Below are 23,435 nucleotides of genomic sequence, written 5' to 3'. Positions count from 1 at the left end.
ACACACCAAACACTAGGTCATTATAAAATAATGAAATACCTTCCCCTGTGCGCCCAGTTCCAAGCCCAGAGATCAGGGGGTTAAGAAATAGAAACCATAGCACCCCAGGTTTTTGCAAGAAGAAAACTCTCCTGACTTAATTATGGGGTGTGCTTGTCACATGGTGCACAGATATAACTGTACCTAGTCCCTCATTAACTTGATGGATTCTCGTTGTCAGTCCTCCGGGGATTGTGGAGTTGAGCCCCTAAGTTCTGCGGCAAGGGTGGGTGTATTTATAAAAGCATCTTCATGACTCCCAGGCTCTGAAAGCCAAAGTACTCTGCTCAGGAAGCATGGAAGGAGAAAGTGAATATGGCACCAGGTAGCTGTCATCATCTTCTCTTACGTGTTTCATGATGCATGCTTTCAAGTCCCCCAGAGTGAGAACTGATGAAGCTGTGTGCTCTTTGTCCATCTTGGCATTCCTGCTGGCCCTTTGCTAGGACCTCTGGAGTGCAGACTGCTTGTGGGTCCCTGATGAGGCAGCCCGCTTCGCATAGGGAAAGTTTTTCTCTGTGTTCGAAGTCAATAACTCACTCTGGGTGTGGTGGTACATGCCTGTAATCCCAGATCTTGGGAGACTGAGGCACAGGAATCATGAGTTCAAGGCTGCTTTAAAATATCAGATAAAAATATGGCCAATAACTTAAATTCTCATCAACTATCTCTCAAGGATAATCATGAACCACAAATTTATAGTCCAAACTTGCTTATTGTTTATGTGTGGGTGCATGTTTATGTGCGTGCTCATGCATATGTGTGTATAGGCATGTAGTGGCCAGAGGGCAGATGTCATTTCTCAAGAACACCATCCAGTCTACCCAACTTTTGAGACAAGTTCTCTCATTGGTCTGGAGCGCTTCAAGTAGGCTATGCTAATCAACCAGATCCATCTGTCTTTACCTCCCAGTGCTGGGATTACAAGTGTGTGCCACAACACATCTTTATTTATTTATTTATTTATTTTTGCACAGGTTCTGTGGTCCCAGCTAAGCCCCTCATGTTCGCAAGGCAAGCACTAACCACTAAGCCATCTCCGGAACCCTCATAGCACAAGTTATAAACACACAGATGCTTTCATGGCAAGCAAAGTATGTAAAGATGCATTGGAATCTGAAGGCTTTCAGTGGGCCACAGACATCCCAGTTCTCAACAGCTTGGTATTTTACATTTGGTCTCGCTCACATACTTGAGATCTCTCTCTGGCTGACCCCTGGGGCATCTAACAAGTGGATCAGCATGACACACAAATGTCTGCACTCTGCTGGGGATAGGCACCCTTGCTCATAAAAGATTTAAAGTAAATGGGACAAATCCTCCATATTGTTCACACAAGTATAAATCTGGATGACTTCTGTAAAGGAAAATTTGTCAATATGGAAGAAATCTTGATATATGGGGGGAACCTATTCTATAGGGTGATTTGGTAGTTAGTGAGAACAGAATCAGCTAGAACTGTGAGGAAGCCTACCCTTCCTGCCCCTGTGGTGCATTCTTGGTGTGGTGCTTTCCCCGCTGAGAAAATGGGGACTCCTGACAATTTAGCTTATAAACAGAAATCAATTCAAGCATCTCACCCCATTGCTTGAAGTTCATCTAGATGATTCTGCTTTTCAGTTTACACAGGGAACAGATATTGGGGCAGCCAAGGGCTTTCTGAACACATCACCAACAGCACAGGAACTAGCCCCAGTTATCAACACATAGGCCCACATGAAACAAAAACGTCCCTGCCAAGCAAAGGAAACTGTCAGCAAGGCATGCAGCAGCCCACAGAGCAGGAGAAAATCTTACCAGCTACCCTTCAGATGGGAGGATAACAGGCAGAATTTACAAAGAATTGCAGAAATTGAATACCAAGGAAATAAAACTGCCAGTCAACAAATGGGCTAATGAATTGAAAAGACAGTTTTCAATAAAAAGAACAGAAACGGCCAATAGCTATTTTTAAAAGTGTCCGACATTCCTAGTCATTAGAGAAATGCAAATTAAAATTACTCCACGGCGCCTCCTTACCTATTTCAGAATGTCTATCATGAAAAGATCTGACAAATGTTGGAGAGGATGTGAAAAAGACCCCACTGTTGGTGGGGGTTCAAGTTAACACAGCCATTATGGAAACCAGTTTGGAAGTTCCTCAAAAAGTTAAAAGCAGTACATCCTAAGACCCAGCTATTTCACTCCCGGGCCTATACCCAGGACCTCCAGAGCACAGCAATATTTTCATCCCATGTTTATTTCTGCTTTATTCACTGTAGCAAAGAAATGGAGCCAACCTAGTTGCCCATAAACAGTTAAATGGATAATGAAAACATGATACTGTCTTTGTTTCTCTGTAGCTGTGGTAAACATCATGACCAAAAGTAACTTGGGGAGGAAAGGGTGTATTTGACTTCATCGTCAAGGGAAGCCAGGGCAGGAACCTGGAGGCAGGTACTGAAGCAGAGACTATGGAAGAGTGCTGCTTACTGGCTTGCTCTTCCTGGCTTATTCAGTTTGCTTTCTTACACACTGCAGGACCCCACGTCCAGGGGAGGCAATGCCCACTGTGGGCTGGGCCCTTCCAGATCAATCGTTAATCAAGAAAGTGCCCCACAGGCTTGCCTACCGACCAGTCTGATAAAGGCAAGTCCTCAGTTGATGCGCCCTCTCTTCCCAGATGGCTTTAGTTTGTGTCAAGTTGGCAAAAACAAACAAACAAACAAACAAACAAACAAAAAAACCCCTCACCAGCACAGGGTCATATATAAAACAGAATTATATTCAGTGCTAAATAAGAGTGAAATCACAAAATTTGTATGAAAATGGATGGACTTAGAATATATAATACTAAGCGAGGTCACTCGGTCCAAAACGAAAAGAATGAACGTTCTCCCTCATACTCAAATCCTAGCCTATGATGTATAAGTTTACATGTAAACAAATTCACATCTGGAAGTACAACACAGAGAACAGGAAAGGGCGAGGAAGACGATGAGGAAGGACAGAACTCAGGTAAAGGGCACGTGGGTCACGGAAGAGGATTTATCAAGTTACTTGCTTTTCTGGTTTTAACTCTCATGAATTTTTCTTTCCTTCTTTTCTTTTTGGCAGATAAGTGCATAAAAATGTATTTGGTAGTTAAAAGAGTAAAATCCAAAGCAGAGCTCGTGGCTTCAGAGTGGTCTTCTAACTGTGCAGAGATTCGTTGAGATGTGTAGACTTTGGGTCTGGCAAGAGCTTATTTGAGTGGCCATGTTACTCTAGCTGTGTGACATTTTTTCATAGGCAAACTCTTAACGATAAATTATATACAGACACCATTTCACAAAGTAGCAAGACAAAGTAGCAAAACCACAACATGCCTTTCAACCCCACAATTCCACCATCTTTAGGACCTTTCCCCTAAGGAAATGTGTAAATGAGTAGGGAAATGTTTAGATACAAGGATATTTGTAACAGCATCATTTTTAGAATTAAAACTGAAAACTAACATTCCAGCAGTAGGGCTTTGTCAATAAATCACATGACAGCTGTTCAGTGGAATCCTAGGCAGACATTACAAATGACATATTATGACCTTCTGGGATGTAGACTCTACTGGCATTTTCTAAGCTAAAGAAGACCCATTCCCTCCCCACCCCGCAAACATACATATGTGCCTATCCGGAGTGATGGGCAGCCTCTGAGATGGAACCAACTGAGTGATGCCTGGCCTCTGCATTCCTACTGTCTTTTCTGAATAATTTGTCACTGTCCAATAGAATACAGTAATATGGAGTTGTGAACTCATGATGCCGTTAATGTGGACTCATAGTGAGGTTACACATGTCATGGCTTCCACTTTGCTCTCTGTATTAGTTACTTTGCTTGCCATGTGACCGAGTATCTGACAAAGGGGACTTAGAGGAGAGAGGATTCATTTTGGTTCATGGCTTGAGGGTATAGCCCATCAGGATAGGGAAGAATAGGGGAACTATGGTAATGGGAGTGTCTCTCAGCTGTGACAGCAGGAGCATGAGGATGCTGGTTCCCATCTAGGGAACCAGGAAGCAGAGGGTAATACCAGAACTCACTTGGCTTCCTCCTTTCTCCCACCTTTTTATTGAGTCTGGGCATCCAGCTCATGGAATGATGCTTTCCATGTTCAGGGAAAATCTTTTTTCAATTAAACCTCTCTAGAAATGCCCTCATAGCCTTTCCTTGAGGTGGGTTCCCTAGGTGATTCTAAATCTAACCAAGTTGGTAATGAAGGCTAATCATCACACTACTAGACTCACTCTACTGCCTTCTTGGTTACTTATTTTGATAAAACCAGCCTCCATGTTGGAAATGCCCATGTGGCATGGAACTGAGGGTGGTCTTCCGCCATCAGCCACAGGGACACCAACTAATGCCTGTCCCATAGTGGTAGGGAAACTGAATTCTGCCAGCGACTGAATGAGCTTTGAAGTGACTCTTTCCCCAGCTGAGCATTTGGATGATGACCCGGTTCTAGCCAGCACGCTGTTTGCATACCTCTGAAACCCTTGAGGAGAACAGAACCTAGCTGTGCAGGTTCCTCGCCTTCAGTACCTGGGGCAAGCTCTAAGTTTGTTGTGTACAAAGTGATGACTTGCACTTAAGGCAAGAGGTTTTGAGTTCTAAACTATAATGTATTAGATGTTATTGTGTCTGGGTGACATAAATGTAGCATTCTTAAAATGTTTGGAGCCTACAGAGTCCTTCAATGTGGCACTGGCAGACTTTTACATTTATTCTGATGCAAACGAGATTTGACACTGTCATTGAATAAACAGAAGGGTGACTTAACAGCTTACAAATTTATCTGGCTGATTTCGTATACTCGAGTCGGAGTTATTTCAGCTCTAGGACATACTCTGGATTTATGGAGCATAGAGTGTGTCTTAGGGTTTCTATTGCTGTGATGAAACACCATGACCAAAAGCAAGTTGGGAAGGAAAGGATTTGTTTGACTTATACTTCCACATTGTAGTTCATTATTGAAGGAAGTCAAGACAGGAACATGGCAGAAACCTGGAGGCAGGAGCTGATATAGAGGCCATGGAAGGGTGCTTCTTACTGGCTTGCTCATCATGACTTGCTCAGCCTGTTTTCTTATAGAACTCAGGACCACCAGCCCAGGGGTGGCCCCACCCACAAGACTGGGCCCTCTCCATTAAACACTAGTTAAGAAAATGTCTTATATCCAGATCTTATGAAGGCATTTTCTCAACTGAAGTTCCCTCTTTTCCGATAACTCTAGCTTGTGTCAAGTTGACCTAAAACTGGCCAGCACAGGTGTTGTTATGATTTATGATTTGAGGTGACTTTGGTTCACATTTTTCTCTATTTTTATTGTAGGTTGGGTTCTTGGGGAGCAGACTCAGATGTTCATAGACACCACCACACATGAAAGAGGCAGGCTGAGCCAGGAAAGCTGAACGTAGTGCCCCCTACAACTCAGTGTCTTAAGTGGTCCGGCCTCTGTAGTCCTGCCTAATTCAGCCACTGGATGCTGGCTGTTCCCAGAAGGGGAGTGACCTTGGAATATGGGGCACTTTGCTCCTGAGACAATTCTGAGACATGCCAGCCACTGAAGACTGTCTTCTGACTATACTTCCTGCTCTGGGCAGCAGGTCTTTACTGGAACATGCCTGTGGGTGCTTCATTTCTGAGTGGACCTCAGTGGAAGGGAAGCTATAAATGTGGAGCTGGGCTAAGGGAGGGTTCCACTGCTCTTCAGACCTAACAAAGGTTTTTCCAGCCACACAGGGAAGTCTGGAGCATATTGGACCCAGGTAAGTTTCTTCTCATTGGGTGGAAAAGGCTTGTTTTTATAACCCTCTGCAGTGGGTCAGTGCAAGCTCATTGCTCTCAGAATGGGCAAACCCTTGGGTGAAGTCATTCTCATTGGCAAGGCAGATCCCAAAGGATCTGGCAGCCAGACTCCACCACTGCTACAGAAAAAAATCCTTCCTTCTACGAGGACCTGGGTGGACATTTCTGTCCATAGTGTCTGTCATTTTCACGTCTGACATTCTTCTGTATATGTGTTCTGCTAGCAGAACTTCTCTAGGATTGCAGTGAGCCTCATCCCTTTTTGAGGGAAACAGAAGAAGAAGCATCTTGGAGGGACAAAAGCCAGTGTCTTACTACTTCTCTCCATAGTGCTCTGAACTCCCCATGGGTCAGATTGTATTGGATGGTATTCCTCCCCTGATCCTTATAGTGGTACTTGTGTCCATCTGGCTTCAGATATTTTATTGCTGCTGGTGCTATTGTGCTCATTGCTCTCAGGAAGCCTAGTCTCCAAACAACCTCTCCTACCATCAGCCTTGGCTTGTAGAAGACAGCTACCACCAGTCATTGAAATGATGTTGGTGCTGGGATTTCTGGCCCCAGGGCATGACTATTTTGAACACTGGATCATCTACTGAATGTGCTAGCTTTTCCTAGAGCTTTGTGTCCCCCAGTTTCCCTCCTGGAAGTTGGAGCACCTCAGATTTCCTTTGCTTTAAATATCATGTGTTCTGTGTTTTGAATAGCATCCTAACAGCCATGTTGCATCATTTCTTAGGGTCCTTGACAGAAGGTATCTTAGAAGAGAAATCTCAAATCAATAAGCCCTGCCTGATCCAGGTCTAAATTATGATCCTATTGATCAGCACCAATGAATAATTCCATGGTCTTGTTGGCCCAGGTGGGCTAGGCTTACAGCTTTGGGGTGGTGTGGACTTTGTCCTTTTATCAGGTACAGTAGGTCCACAGCGGGTTATGTGGTAACTTAAAATAGCAGCCCTAATGGCAAGAAGAGAGGAAGATCCTTTAGTGGGCACATGTTGTCTTATGAGGAACTAGCATCTTCACTGAGCCCTGAACCATAACAGGCAGGGTTAGGACTTTCCTGCAGGCTCAGAGGGCTCAAAGGAATCAGGAGATTCAAAGTTGTAGGACTATTTGCCTAAATATTTTCAACATTAAAGTTTGGTTCTGTTTATTTAGGTATTATTTGCTTCTATTTATTTATTTATTTATTTATTGTTTGTTTGTTTGTTTGTTTGTTTATCTATTTATTTATTTATGTCCTTGAACTTGACATAACAGAGCTGTGAAGGTTAGAGATTGGACTTCTCATGATATTTTCTTTTTTGTCTCTCAAAAGACACACACACACACACACACACACACACACACACACACACACACACCCCGGGTGTAGGTGTGTGCACACTCTGCACGCAGGCTCTAGGAGTCCAGAGAAGGGAATCAGAGTCTCTAGAGCTGGAGTTACAGGCACTTGTGATCTGCCCATTGTGCGCACTGGGACTTGAACCCAGGTCCTCTGGAAGGGCAGCAGTGCTCTTAATTTCTGAGTCATCTCTCCGGCTCCAGGAGTTTGCCTTTTCTTACCATGAAGTCCTGAGCCTGTCTCTGCTCCGTCTTTCCAGTTGAGGATATCAAAACCTCTTTATTAAGTACCCGGGAGGTCTTACGGCCTTCACACTTGCCTTTCAATTGCCAATCTCTTCTAAGTCTTTCCTAAATATAAATGGTGTTTATCAATAGGCACTCAATACACTGTTGTTGGAGTCACAGCCCCTTGGGAAGCAGATGAAGTCCTGAGTGAATGTGTCTTGTTGACATGATCCTGGTCGTATCATATCAAGCACCCCCATGCCTAAGACCCACAGGAATGGCAAGGCCGTCCCTGTCTGAGGAGGGCTCAGGGAATGGCAGAGGCATCCCCTGGCCCATACATGAATGTTGACAGAGTGTACAGAAAGTGTGTATTACTTCTCCTGGATGTTTACAGACTGGGATTGCTCCCCTAGAGAGACTTCAGACTCAGAGATTGATTAACCTCTCCTTGTGCTGTGTATAATAAACTGCAGTTTTGGAGTTGTGTAGTAGGTACCCTCCATTAGAGTAAGCACAGCCTACTGGGTCCCAGCTTTCCTGTATTTGTGTCTGTTATTTCTTCAGTGTCTGTTATTTGTTCAGTGTTTGTTCATTCCTGTGTCACACTCGTCAGATTCCCAGGACCACACCATGCTGGACAAGGCATACCCCCCACCTCTCCACGCCATGCTGGACAAGGCATACCCCCCACCTCTCCACGCCATGCTGGACAAGGCATACCCCCCACCTCTCCACGCCATGCTGGACAAGGAGTACCCCCCACCTCTCCACACCATGCTGGATAAGGAGTACCCCCTACCTTTCCACGCCATGCTGGACAAGGAGTACCCCCATCTTTCCATGCCATGCTGGATAAGGAGTACCCCCTACCTTTCCACGCCATGCTGGACAAGGAGTACCCCCATCTTTCCATGCCATGCTGGATAAGGAGTACCCCCTACCTTTCCACGCCATGCTGGAAAAGGAGTACCCCCACCTCTCCACGCCATGCTGGCCAAGGAATACCCCCCACCTTTCTACACCATGCTGGACAAGGCATGCCCCCCACCTCTCCAATACACATTTCTGATAAATTGCACCAGCTACACCATTCCTTCCTACCAGCATGCCATCCCCAACTCATCAAGAGATTAAACAACTGAATTCTCATCTTATGCCAGAGACTTTCTGTGCCCCACCTACCACTGAGGATGGAGTCATGGAGGGCTGGCAGTCAGTGAGTTGACTCTCTAGCTTCATTCACTGCCTCTTTCTATGACCTGCCAGCAGAATTATTCCTCATTGAGTGTGCTGGCTAGTTGACACAAGCCAGAATCATCTGAGAGGAAGAAGTCTTGATTGAGAAAATGTCTCCGTAAGATCAGGCTGTAGGCAAGCCTGCGGAGCATTATCCTAATTAGTAATTGGTGGGGAAGGGCCCAGGCCATTGTGGGAGGCTCCGTCCCTGGGTGGTTCATCACCATGCCTATCATACCCCCGAAATGTGATTCATTTTTTTCTGTATGATTTCTGTATAATTTTCTTTGTAACTAACTAAATAACTATGACAAGCCCCAAATTTTTATTTCAGAGTGAAATCCAAACGGCATCTCCTTCCTCAGTTTGCTTCATGGGTATACAGCATGCGGTTCTAATTTTCAGTGTGTTAGGGTGTGTGATCAGAATTCGCAGCATCTGTTTGGAAATCAGATAATAGCCAAACTGATGCCCCAAGCCCCCGTATGTCATGCTGTAAGATGTCCTCAGCAAAGACAGCAAGAAACAGACAGCCCATGACCCCATCTCGGTGTTGCGTTGACTGGTTCACGTTGCGCTCACTTTTGGGGTTATTTTCCCTCCACTGGTTTAGATTGCGCTTCTTCCATTGAAGTTGATCCATCCACACAAATGCTGGCTTACTAACCTGAGATGATCAGAAGGAGAGGGTGCCAATCTTTCTTCCCCTTCTCGTCTCTTTGAACGTTCCCCTTCTGTGGAAGTGCTTATGGGAGAGAATTAGTGAAGGCTTTTGTTTTTGAAGATATAAAGACCAGCCTGAGGCCTCATTCCTGCTTCTGTCTAGTATCATCCATTTTCCAATAAGAAAAAGTCACCTTTTGACAAAAGGCTGTGAGACCGTAACTACAGAATTTAGTTTCTTTCCTAGAACTTGGAGAAAGCAAGCCCACACAAAAGAACAACTTGAAACTTGTAAAAGGTCCACGAGAAAGAAGACAACATGGGATTCTGTGACAGCCTCGGGGGTGGATAGGCTGAAATGTTGCCTCCTGCTATAATCTATCATTATATAAATGCTCTGACACTCGGTTTCTTCAGGTGAAGATCATAGCTCATTTATTTTTGTCCCCTTTTGTAGTAAACGTCCTTGAATGGATTCTGCCTCTTATGCTCATGCATTTTTCAAACAATTCCAAACAGCTCCATCCTCACAGTTCCTCTAAAGGGCCCCTGTTGACCTTCTGTTGTGTGAGATGTTTCCTAGGGAGACATAAACAAATGTCTACAGAGACCCAATGGACTGTAGACCAATGTAATGATTCTATCAAAGTCTAACTTGGTGAATGGGTTATGTGAGTGTATGGGGTTATATAAAGGAGCATGGACAACTCAAAAGTAGCTGCATCATCCAAAAGCCCTCCTCAGCTTGTGTGTCCAAGCATGGACTATGGAACCCTGGAGCACTCTGCATGTGATATATCTCTCTTCACCAGTCCTTAATGCTTACATAAACGGAGAGGGAGGGACCTTGTGAATTTGGTGAGTTTCAAGGACTTCTTGAGATTTGTGAGTTATTTATTTCCTGAGTCTTAAGGAATCTCTCTCCAGTGAGAATTGTTTCAACTCAGAGGACATTGCTACACATCTTGCCGGACAGATGACCTCCCAACCGCATCTACTCAGGTCACACTCTCCCAATTCCAGACTTCCAATCAACCCCTTCACCTAAGATATCCCATTCTTCTGTGCATCCTTGACTCTTGTTTCTCCTCTGGCCAGAGCCGAGTCCCTGAATATCCTCTAACCATGAGTCCGTCTGATGCTGTGGACTCCAAGGTTTTTGATGCCATCTATGTGCTGGGGAGTCAGTCTCCCAGTTAGATCCCCAGCCTGACCTTGCCCATGGCTTTCCATCTCAGATAGTCAATCATTTAAGTCACATCTCCTTTTGAGTGTATCATCTGCACTTCAAACTTAACTCCTTACTCCCCCACTCCCCACCCATAGCACGAGAAGTTCTGTTATTCTTCCCTTTTATGCTCTGTCTTTTCCTATAGGGATTAGAGTTTACCATGTGTATTTCTCAGAATCCCTGCCTGTGTGTATCCCATTTCCATCTCACCAATAAGATGCACTTGGATGAGACTTGGAGAGAAAAGAGGCTAAATAAATTGCTATTCCCAGACTATCTCCAAGTAAGAGGTTTTGCCGTGGTCTCCAGCACTCATGGAAACTCCTTGCATCTGAAGCTGCAGTATCTCGGCCATTTCCTCAGCTCCCTGCAACACTCTCCCTCTCTGTGAGGAGAGCAAACTGGCATCAGTGCTCTCCCATGACTTGCACTCCCTCCCTCACAGTCTCCGATCCTTTCCTGCCTAAAATGCCTGCATGCACTTCCCTTCTGATCCGTCCTCTACATCACTGGCCCCACTATTACCTTGCACCTAAATAGAAGACATGGGAGGCACTGCTGTGTTAGTCCAAGATCGAAACCCACTGAACTAAACCTTTACATACAGGTTAATAGTAGTGTCATCTATGTAGCTCCCTAGGTTAAAAAACATAAGGATATTTGATTCTTCTCTCTCCTTCATAGCCAGGATCTTGGTTATTTAAACAATACACCTGAACTTCTGGAGGGTTTAGATCGCCTGGGGGAGGTTCCGTATAACTAGTGACACTACAAGCCATTTATCGCAAGGCTGAATGTTGCCAAACATGTGATCTCTTTTGTTAGAACTGGACTGACAGTGTTTTAACTGGGAAAACAAGTTCTTACATGCATCTCTCTCTCTCTCTCTCTCTCTCTCTCTCTCTCTCTCTCTCTCTCTCTCTCTCTCTCTCAATGAAGCTTACAAAGGAGTCTCCAGCTGAGAGAAGTCAAGGGCTTATTAAGTGAGGGGCTGCCATGACAGTCGTGTCCAAGAGTAGAAGGCTGTTTGATCAAGGAAGCGTCATACATTTATTGAGCAGAGTGGAGGTGCAATTTTGAGATTTTCAAGGTTACAATTTAAACTGAGCCTAATCTGTGCAGGTGTGGAATTTTTCTCCATCAATGTGTATATCACCATCATCCATTTTGGACAAAGTCTCAGGAGTGGGGTTGTTACAAGGATCATGTACATTCTACTCTGTGGTTTGGCCATTGCCAAAAGAGGTGTCAAAGCAATAGAGGTCAAAGTCTATCAAAATGTCTATCCACAATGGTTAACAGAATGTCATTTCAAACTTCTTCATCATTGCCACCCACTGGGTGCGAGAAAATTATTCCATGATGTATGAATGAGGGCATCTTTTCCTGTACTGCTTCTGGGGACTGCCTACTTGTGATGGGAATTTCTTACCAAGTTAGGACCGACTACAGGGGAAATACTTTTGTTCACACTTACTGAGTAAAAACACAAACATTGAGTAGGAGGTCCTAGCACCCTAAGGCAAGGTTTTAAACACTGGCATCAAAGGAGGGTGTTTTTCTTCCTAGAAAATATGGCCTCCTTTTTCCTGCCTAGGAGTATTTCACCTAGGCCATCACTCTGCAGAAACACCTCCACCCCACTTGGTGGTAGGTACCTTCCAACCGGAGACTTGTGCCCAGCTTCCCAAGCTCACCACTGTAATCCTCTATCTAATCACAGGCACAGTTTTACCTGTGACATGGTGCTGTGAAACACTGAATGGAAGCAAAAGCAGTGAATAAAAACGAAATGATAAAAATAAATCCTCTTGCTTATAGGTTCACTGGGAACTGAGAGTCAGAATTATGCATTTGGCAACACAGAAATGATACTAATGAATGCAAAACATATGAATCATATGCTTTTCAACCCATCATACAACTCCTCAAGTGGAAACAAGACTCCTAAATCTAGTACATTTGTCTAAACCGAGATCCATGGTGTATTCATGCATGCCCACCTCTGAAACTATTCCGAATTTTTAACCTTGAACGTGAAAGAAATAAATCTTTTGGATTTTGGAAGGGGTGGTGTTGCAAGGTTCTGATGAGAGGAGACTTGAGAGCCAACCTAAATCCATCTACAGGGATGTGGTCCTAGTGGTGATGTTAGAGAGGGAGCACGGGGCATTGGGATTAAAGGCTGGCACAGTTGCAAAGAGAATTAGTCTGATAGTGCGGGTGTGGCCCCAAAGTCTGCCTGTCCTGAAGTATCTTTGTATGTGTGTTAGTTGACTTTCTATTACTGAACAAAATCCCTGGGATAAACAAAGGAGGAATGTTTTTTTTTTTAATTTTATTTTTTTATTCTAACAGTTTCAGAGGATTCAGTCCATGGTCAGCTGTCTCTACTGCCTTAGCTTTGTGGAGACACACAAACACAATGGCAGGAAGCTGTGGTGCAGGAAAGCTGCTCAGTTCATGGTGGCCAGGAAGCAGAAAGAGCCAGAGAGGAAGTTGGGTAAGATATACTTTTCAAAGACATGCCTCAGAGGCTCACTTTCTGCTGGTAAACCCTTATTAGCCCATTCATCTATGACCTCACTAATAGATTAGACAATTGATGAAGCTAGCACCCTTACGATGCAATCATCATCCAACAGTATCACTGGCTGTAGTCCAAGCCTTCAACATTCGAGCCTTTTCAGAGGACACTTTTTATTCAGATCCCAACACTATGTGATCAGATGTATGCTCTATCTCTAGGATTGCTAGAAGGCATGGTAGAAATGGCACCCAGTAGGTGCAGTGGAGAGATATCTGATGGATGGTGTTTGAGCGATGCTCTGTGATTCCAGGGTATTCGAGATGCACATGGAAGGGCAGTTCTGTTCTTGTTACCTGCTTGTATGGTGCTTCTGTCAATGAAGAGGCTTGCTGAGGGGTAAATCTAGGGTGTCTCCTATATGGCCCATGTTGAAAGGTCTATACTTTTTAGCTTATATAACTGACAAATATCTAAGAAGTCTCATTATATTTCAGGTGGCAAATTTGAGCCTCAGAAAGGGAATGAGCCTCTCCCCCACTAGGTCCCAGTTAGCGAGTAGCATGTATAATTGAACCCTATCCCCAACCACTGTATTGAGGCCCTAGCCCTCAGTGTGATGGTATTGGGAGATGGGGATTCTGGGAGATGATTAGGTTTAGGTGAGGCCAGGAGAGTGGAGCCTTCATGATGTGATTTGTGTCTTTATGGGATGTCACCAGAGTTTACTTCTCTTTGTCTCTACTGTGTGAGGACATATTGAGAAGGTCACAGTCTATAAGCCCGAAAGAACATTACTTATCACCAGAACCCAGCCATACTGGCACTGTGATTTCAGATTTATAGCCTCCAAAACCACAAGGAAAACATTTCTATTCTTAAATCTATCTAACCTACCCTAGACTATCCTCACAACATTGTCTGACTGCCTGAGCTAGGATACTGGATTTCAATACCGGTCTGTTGAGATGCAGCCTGTCCATTCCAGTACACTGCAACATCTCTTCAGTACCATCTATGACTTTACCACGTTGTTCTGCTAACCACATAGTGACGGTGAAGGAAGTCACAATGATACACACATTTCCCCACCTGAGAAACCTGTAGCACTCAGGCGGATTGTTTGTAGTGTTTAATCACGGCAGGCATTTAATTTCCTTCCTTTGAATCCATCATCTTGAGAAGCCCAGGAACATTTCGTAGCCCTGGGTTCTATGAAGCTGTCATTTCACAGAATTACAAAGTCCGACAGAGCAGGGTGCACTCACTCAGAGAAGCCGTCCTTCCAATATTCACTAATTTTTGCCTTTAGAAAATAGACTCAGCTGAAAGGAACACTAGGTTAGTTCTGAGTTCATCAGACATATGTCAAAACATCTAAAAGCTAAAGCCATGTAAGGGCTTCTCAGAGAACACAGCAGCTCCAAAACACCTACAAAAAGCTGAAAAGTGCCCCTGACTTTCTCCCTTGTAAGTGAAAGGGGACTGAGCGTATACCAAGTTCATTCTCTGCTTCTCTTCTGGAATAATCTTGGTTTGAGACCCTTGCGTGGAGGTGGTTTCGCCCTTGGTCCTTACCTCAGGGTACTCTGACCACAGGGGTCTTTGGATCTCAACTGTGAAATCCTGCCTTAGTTTAGGTCCAGTCCTCGCAACTTCCCTCTGTTCTCTGAGTTACTGCTTGAAAGACCAATTCTGTTCTCTCTCCAGCCACCAAAGCACCAAATGGAATTAAAGATCTGGGTCCTCAGGAGATGTCCTTCTGTGGGTAGAAGACAGATGGTAACTTTCCCTTTGAACTAATGTACTGAACACATGAGCGTACTGGAAGTCACAGGCTAACTTGTGGAAGTCGGTTCTCTCCCTCCAGTATGTGGGTCCTGGGTTTGAAACTCAGGTTGTCAGGCTTGGAGGGTGTGCTTTACTGCCTGAACCAGCTTTCTGGCCCAGGAAATTGCTTTGTTTTTAATAATTTTATGTGTGTGTGCGTGCTTGTGTGCACGTGTGTGCGTATGTGAATGTGTGTGTGTGTGTGTGTGTGTGTGTGTGTGTGTGTGCGCACAGGACAAGGATGATGTCAAATGTGATTGAGGAACCTCAATCACTTACCACCTTATTTATTTTGGGTGCAAGGTCACTCACTGAACTTGGAGCTCAACACTGTGGCTAGATCAGCTGGCCTGCAAGCCCCAGGGATCCTCCTTTGCCTGTCTCCCCAGTGTGGGGATGACCACCAGCCCAAAAATAATGACCTGGAGACTTATGAAAATTTGGCCTCTAATTTAGGTTTGTCCCCAACTAGCTCTTATAACTCAAATTAACCTGCTTTTATTAATCTATGTTCTGCCACGTGGCTAGGTTACCTCTCCTCTGTACCGTATGTCCAACTTCTTCAGTGTCTCACTGGGATCTCTAGCTTACCTAGACTCATCCTGAATTCCTCTCTTTGCCCAGAAGTCCGGCCTACACTTTCCTGCCTAGCTATTGGCCATTCAGCTCTTTATTAAACCAATCATAGTGACACATCTTCACAAAGTGTAAACAAATATTCCAAAACATTTCCCCCTTTTGTCTAAATAAAAAGGAAAAGGGTTTAATTCTAACACAATAAGACTATATATAATAAGAACAACTATCAGGTAAGAATTACATTCACAATGTCCAGTCCATTTGTATTTGGCAATTTCTGAGAAAATACTCTATTATCTATCTTATCTTGATAAGTCCAAAGCTTTATACCTAAATCATTTTCTATCATAACTTGTATCACTATCCTAAAAATATCATTTTAGACCTTAAAACATTTTCTTAGATAAACAACTTAAGCTTTTATGTCTCTCAATCTTATACACTTACATACATCTCTTTTGTGAGGTTTTTTTTTTTTTTAAAGGAAAACTGTAACAACAACTATCCCATTTTCAACCCCATCAGAGACCCAAGAAGGATATATTACCTGAGTAAACAGGAAGTACAGAATAAACAACTTCTCAAACTATAGAAACAACAGAGACATCTGGCTGCCTGGACAGTCACCCAAAGTTCCTCTGCAATGTTGGGGCATTCATCTTCGATCTACAGGCCTAGAATATCTGACAGACTTTTCTGTGAAGCAGGAATTTGGAAGGACTATCCTACCTTGTCTTGGCAAAGTTCGGCAGTTGCCTTCTTTTGCGTCCTGCCCAGTTTGGACAGCATTCTGTCAGCTGTTAAGGCAAGGGCAGTTTCTTGCCAAGTGGCTAACTTTGTCACAATGAAAGCAAACTCCATATGGAGGTTCTTCAATACCCATCATCCTTTTTTGAAGTAGATTGGTGCTGCCAGGAGCAGACTTACCTCACTGTTATGAAAAGCCTTATGTGATTAAAACATCTTAAATGCCATATTCTGTAGATCTCTGAAGTGTTTGAAAACCACCTATTTATCTAATACATACATAACATGAGTACAAGTTTGATTGTGTAGATGACTAAGTACTGACCTGCATTTCTTAATTATCTTAAATAATTTATAATAATAGCTTTCAAGGACTAGAACTTTACATTATATTTTTTAAATGAACTGCATAGGTACAATACCTTAAACAAGAGTAGAAACATATATACAGTATGTTGTAACAAAATAACTTTAAATTTGTATCAATGTACAAAAATCCATATAACTGTAAAATATTTGAGATTAAAATTTGCTTTTTAGTTTAAAAGTAGATTCAAAAATCTACCCTTTTATCCTATCATTCCTATACCCTCTTTTTCTTTTCAGAAAGAGATCCTTGGATCCAACCTCCCTTGCTTAGTTTCCTCCCTTACCGTGACCAGTAACAATTTGCAACCAACCCCCATAAACGATGACAAACATCCATAACCCACTGAATGACCGAAAATCACCCACCTCACCTCTTGGGAATGTGGGCAGCATGTTCTTAAAATTACTTCCTGTTATCTGGTGGTGACATCATCTTTAGGGGACCCTGGGAAAATTGAGATAATGGTCAAGTCCTGGGAGAGCCAGCTGTATCATTTGTTGTTCAGTCTCTGTGTAATGGGAAAGTGCAGGGCTTATCTGAAGTCCTGGCTAGAGTAGTCTGTGAGGCTGCACCATCTTAACTAGCCCCTTTGAAGTTGTTCTGGATGCAGATTTTTGAGGAAACTGGGACAGAAAATTTCTGAGATGCTAGATCACCTGGGCTACTTGTCCTTACTGGTATCTGGTCCTTTTGTTCTGAAAACACACAAACTTTTAAAGGTAACATACATATCTATATGAACACAAGAATAGAATGTGTGGTGTGCATAATTGAACTAACAATGATTCTCTGCTCTGTGTTTGAGCAGGTAAAAGACATCTGTCAACTTTATAAGTCCATCTGGACTACATAACCAAACTGTAACATAAATCTTCATCCATGCCATATGAAAGGACGGCATGTAATCATAAGTCACGAGGACTTTATAGCCAACAAGATTTATTATGTCCATCTAATTTCAGAGCTGTTCCCGTAGTAGAGGGATCTGCATATATGTCACCTGTCTTGTAGTTTCTCTGTTTTTTTTTTCCCTTCATGTTTGTAGCCAGGATTTTCAGGAGGTCTTCCCCTGTCAAATCTGATCTTCATTAATTTTGAAGAAATCCACAGCTTTTTGTTACCTGTGGAAACAAACGCATAACCACTCCCCCAACACAACGTATTTCCTGACTTCCATTCTGAATTTAAGACATTCTTAAACTATATAGGTTGATTTAATTTAGCAGTTTTTTCAACAGTTCAGTGTCTCTCAGCAGTGTTTGCCCTTTGCTCATCAGCATTCAAAAATTCTAAAGTCAATAAAGCACCCCACAGGATCCAGGCACCCTGTATATGGCTTATTTTTTTTATATTATTTTACTCTTTCTTCAAAGACTTTATTATTTTAAAACTATTTATTTAATTTTTTTTATAACTGTCTATTCCCCTCTTCCCTTTCTTTAGCACCTAAGCACATTTTCAAAGCACACTGTAACCTGTTCAGAGGTTTTTTCTGGCCTAGATTTAGGGTTTTTTTTTTTTTGTGTGTGTGTGTGTGTGTGTGCATCTGCAGGTCTGCAGCCGATCTCTGACCATTGCTTGGCTACTTAGCACATGGCACTGGCAGCTGGGTCCCCGCCCCTCCCCCGACTTTGGGTCCTGCTGGTGTGGTGTGCCTAACTGTCCTGGCTCTGGGAAGCTGCTGTGTGGGTGCTGTGGCAGGCATTTCTATCCAGTCTCCCACTGCAGAGTAGCACATGACCTCTCATAGCAGGGCCTCTTAAACAAGCCAGGCCTCTGCATGCTGCAAGCACCAGGCCTACCCAAGAGACAACCGTGGCCAGGAAGCCACGTCCAGCTCTGTGTTTGGGACTTTTTTTTTCAGCTTTCTCAGGCCCTGTGTGGATTTATGGGCTTCATGTTGGGCACCAAATGTAGTAGTACCTTTTTGTCGGGGCCGTCAGGCCACAGATAACAACCTGGAGACTTATTATTAATTATGAAAGTTTGGCCTTTGGCTTAGGCTTGTCCCCAACTAGCTCTTATAACTCAAATTAACCTGCTTTTATCAATCTCCGTTCTACCCCATGGCTTAGTGACCTCTGCTCTGTACCATATATCTGACTTCTTTAGAGTCTCACTGGAGTCTCCCTTCTTCTCTTCTTCCCAGAATTCTCTCTCTCCCCCGAAATCCTGCCTTCCCTCTCCTTCCTAGCAACTGGCCATTCAGCTCCTCATTATACCAATCACAGCAAGACATCTTCACACAGTGGGCAGATATCCCACACCACCACCCAGCTTCTCACATGGGTGCTGGCGATCAAACTTGGGTCCTCACACTGGTGCAGCGAATACTTTCCCAACTGAGCCGTCTCCCCACCCCCTTTCAAATAAAACATCTATAACGTGAACAGATGACACATATGTTTTTATCTTCCCATTTTTACAAAACATGGATGTTTTCCAGGTGATTATGGAGATGTCGTGCTGCATCTTCGAATCACTACACAGCCAGAGAAACAAGGACATTCACTCTCAAGGAAGATGAAAGACTTTAGAATCAGATTTGTCTTCAGCTAGATATAGCTAGCCACTTAGCCGTTGGCACGATGTATTTTCTCTTTGGGCCTCAGTGTCCTCATTTCTAAAGTCAAAGTATTATTTACCTCTTACAGACATGGTGCCTCGCTGCCGTTTCCAGGATAGCTAGAGAGTGGAAGTGTGGGAGGGACTCATTCCTCAGTTCTTGGGCATATTGTATGGTATCTCTTCTTGTTAACTCCTGCTTAGCAGGTCTGTGTTTCTCTGTGATGGTTTTCTTGGGGAGGGGAGGGGGTTAAAGAGCTAATGGAATTCTGGTTGCTGCCTTGCCCTGGCATCTCTGGGCAGCTGGGATGCTGTTGAACAGGTCACCATGGGAGCAGAGGTGGAAGCTCTGGGGACTCAAGGACCGGTCAGCTGGCTTCTTAAAATGCTCCAGGAGAGTTTGACGTTGAAAGCGGTGTCTCTGGACTCCAATCTGGGACCAGTGAGCAGTGCGCGCCAATTTCATTTGCCTGAAACTGGTCTGTCAGAAAATACAGGATGCCTTCTGTGGGGGCAGGCTTTGCCCTAGATGGGGAACAAGACTGGGTCCCTGATCTTGATGGAGACCCGGAAAGTAGAAACTAAATGTATTTCACACCAGTTCAGCAATTAGGAAGCGGTGCAAAGCAGAAAGGGTCAGAGAGTGAAGGACCAAGAGCTGGACGTTTGCACTGCAGGGCGGCCAGTCCTCCTGTGCCACCCAAGCCCAAACCATCATCTGGAGAGACTGTTTCAGAAGAAGCAGGGGCACTGAGGCTAGTGGGAAGGAAAGCAGCTGGTACATTCAGGGCCTTTCCAGGAGGAGGAAGCTGTGGCTCCTGGTGGAGGGAAAAGAAGTAACCTGAGCCAGGCCACATAGACTTGCAGGTGGGGTAAGGGTAATTGAAGAATCACCTCCCATTTCCAGGTGTTCAGAGGCAGGGGGATGCTGAAACTGAGAATGAAGAGCGATTACCCACAGCAAGGTTCTCTATTGCCCAGTCCAGGGAGTGTGGCTTACGGTTCTCAGTCCTCCTGATACACTGATCCTGTATCCTTGGTCATTGAATTCCTTCATGGCACCACTGTAAGACATAGATTTTTGTTGTTTATAAGTTAATCAGTCTATAGTATTTTATCATAGATGTCCAAATGAAGGCATCAGTATTCTTTTCTTTTCCTTCCTTCCTTCCTTCCCTTCCTCCCTTCCCTCCTTCCCTCCCTCCCTTCTTCCTTCTGAATCAGGCAAACATAGGAATAATTTAGTAACCTGGCCTTTAAGTAAACTTCTAGGAAGAATCTCTTCTGCTTATGCATAATTAGGTATAAAATCAAATGCATGTTGGGAAGTAGAAAAATGATTATTATGACCTAATCTATTAATCAAAACAGAACCACCTGCATTATGCCCCCTCAGTAACCAAGCTCCTCCTTCTCTTGGCCCCAGATGATAATCAGGGCCCCTGCGAAATTTCACTCATATGACCTTCCTCTGCAATCTGTTCTGATATTTCCTGTTGCTTTGCCTTAATAAACTTTTGCAAATTTGTGTGGACTTTTATTTCAATCACTAAAACAAGAGGCTGCACTCAAACCTTGCCCTCACCACTGGTTACAGGCAGCTCTCCTTTACTTCCTTCCTGTCTACCTCTGCCTACTTCTCTCTTTATATATATATATATATATATATATATATATATTTCCTTCCTTTGTTCTTTTTCTTTTCTTTCTAAGTTAAAAAAAATATGTGTAGACTGTTTTGCCTGTGTGTAAGTATGTGCACCACGTGGGTTCCAGGTGCCCTTGGAGGTCAGAAGAACCCAAAAGGTCCCCTGCAACCGGAGTTATGGTTGGCTTTAAGCCACTAGTATAGGGCCCAGCCTTCCATCTCGGTTTCAGACTTGCTTTGTGTAGCAGCCTGGCCTCAACCTTGTGATCTCCTGCCTTGGCTTTCTGGGTACTGGGACTATAGGTTTGTACTACCCCATCTGACTCTGTGTCCCCTGAAAATACTTCCTCTGTGATTTCAATGGGCAGTCAGGGGTGGAAACGACCAGTCTGGAACATTCGCCTTTTGCTCAGTAGTCAGTTAGTAATGCCTTTACTTTTATGGGCATTTCTTAAAACATGTTCCTGGACCCTGTATTAGAACAGATTCTTGGGTCTGATCCCGGACCTACTGAGTCAGACTCTGGTCAAAGGATGCATCTGGACACACACCATCTTAGATAATTCGTAAGCTCCCTTAGGTTTGAGAAAGTCTGACTAAAAGATGGACTGTCTCCCATTTCATGCCACTCTGCACTAAGAGAGCTGATAGTCCTTCTATCTTCTTACTAAATTCAAGCCACTTCAGCTTGCCATTACAAGCTTGAGACTTTAAAACAGTACAGCGAAGACCTTGGAAGGAAGAATCTCATTTCGATGTAACGCAGGCGGTTGGATGAAGCCATTTCTTCTAGCTCGGACACTCTATGATTTTATACCATTATATCTGTCATTATGATCTGTGAAGCACAGGTATGAAATGGTTCAAACTGTAGCTACTGTAGACAGAAGGGCAGGCAATAGCTTCAAGCAGGGTTCACATAGCCCTACAGGTCCTGCCTTGGACTTTAAATCAAGCTGACCAATGCAGCTATGGATACCTGAGGCCCTCAAGACTGAGCTGTATCTCCACCATGCGCTTGTCACCACCATCAGGGATCATCGTGGCTCTTGTTTCTTAGTTACTTAATTGCTATTAGCATATGTCTGTTGTGCAGAATGATGGGTCTTGTTACGACACTCTCACACTTGTATGCCATATGCTTTGATCTGATTCAATGTGCTTCCCTTGGGTTTCTCCTATGCCCCCTCTGTCTGCTGTTTTAACCCTGTGCTCCATTTCTGACCTACTTTGAGCTCTTGGCTCTGAGTCTGAACTTCATTCCTATTGCTTATCCTTTGAACTTGAGGTTAACACTTGTTTCCCCCTGAATGCTCATCTTAGTTTTCCTTGGTGGACTCTTTTCTGCCAGACCTGGAGAAGAAGAACCAATCCTGGCTCAGGCTGCCTGTGGACCTGCCTAAACAGTCCCATAACAACCTTAGGGATAGACAATTCCATCATGATCTTCAAAGTGGGACAGAGAAGTCAACTCTTCCCCCCATGCTCCCCAGGGGATTCCAGCAGGCAGTGAGGGTTGACAAAAAAAATTACAAGTAGAAAGCCACACCTCCCTACAGCCACCCTCCTCCACCTCCTCACAGCCTGGGTAACACTTCTTTCACCACATTTCCATGCCATGGAGGAGCTCTTTTAATGACTGTCCCAAGCCAGTAGTTACCACTCCTCCCTCTGGGAGTAGAATCTGAAATATGCCACCAATCATGAGGATGCAGGGCTGAGGGAGAGGCAGCTGGCCAAAGAAAACAGAGCGCTCACAGGAGAGACTCACAGGCAGAGAGCTGGCGGGCCATGCAAAGCAGACCGAGAAGTCGTTCGCCATAATGAGTAACCTGCGGCAGGCGCTTTGCAGAGCAATACAGTTGATAAATACTCGGTCCTCAAAGTGAACTTTGAACAAATGCACAAGCAGAGATTGAGTGCATTGAGCAAAGAGTGGCACATTAAGGGCTTGTTACAAAGAAACCCCGTCCCTGCATAGACTGCAGTGGAATAAAAACAGAGTTGTGTCTTAGAATTTTTAAGATGTGTTACTTTTGTTTGGGTTGCATTTGTTTAACTCTGTGAAACTGTGTTACTGTGCCTGTCTAACACACCTGATGGTCTAATAAAGAGCTGAATGACCAATAGCAAGGCCCAAGAAAGGATAGGCGGGGCTGGCCGGCAGAGAGAATATATATAAAGAGAAATCTGGAAAAGGAAAGCTAGCAGCCAGAGAAGGAGGAGAACCCCAGGGGCCAGCCCCCCAGCTACACAGCAAGCCTAGGAGTAAGAGTAAGATTTACAGAAGTAAGAGAACGGGAAAAATCCAGAGGCGAAAGATAGATGGGATAATTTAAGTTAAGGAAAGCTGGCTAGAAATAAACCAAGCTAAGGCTGAGCATAAGCCTCATAATTAAGAATAAGCCTCTGTGTGTGATTTACTTGGGAGCTGGGTGTCGGGCCCCCCCAAAGAGTAAAAAACAAACAAACAACAGAGTTGGCAACTCACAGGCGACTCGATGGGTGAGAACATGCGCTGCTCTTGCAGAGGACCTGGAGTTCAGTTCCCAAGATCTAAGTGAGGCAGCATACAACCACCTGTAACTCTAGCTTC

Source organism: Peromyscus californicus, unplaced genomic scaffold, assembly GCF_007827085.1.
Source record: "Peromyscus californicus insignis strain IS unplaced genomic scaffold, ASM782708v3 Scaffold_4__1_contigs__length_199733344, whole genome shotgun sequence".
Classification (NCBI taxonomy): domain Eukaryota; kingdom Metazoa; phylum Chordata; class Mammalia; order Rodentia; family Cricetidae; genus Peromyscus; species Peromyscus californicus.
The sequence above is the reverse complement of the archived record's forward strand: the minus strand, read 5'-3'. Positions refer to the sequence as shown.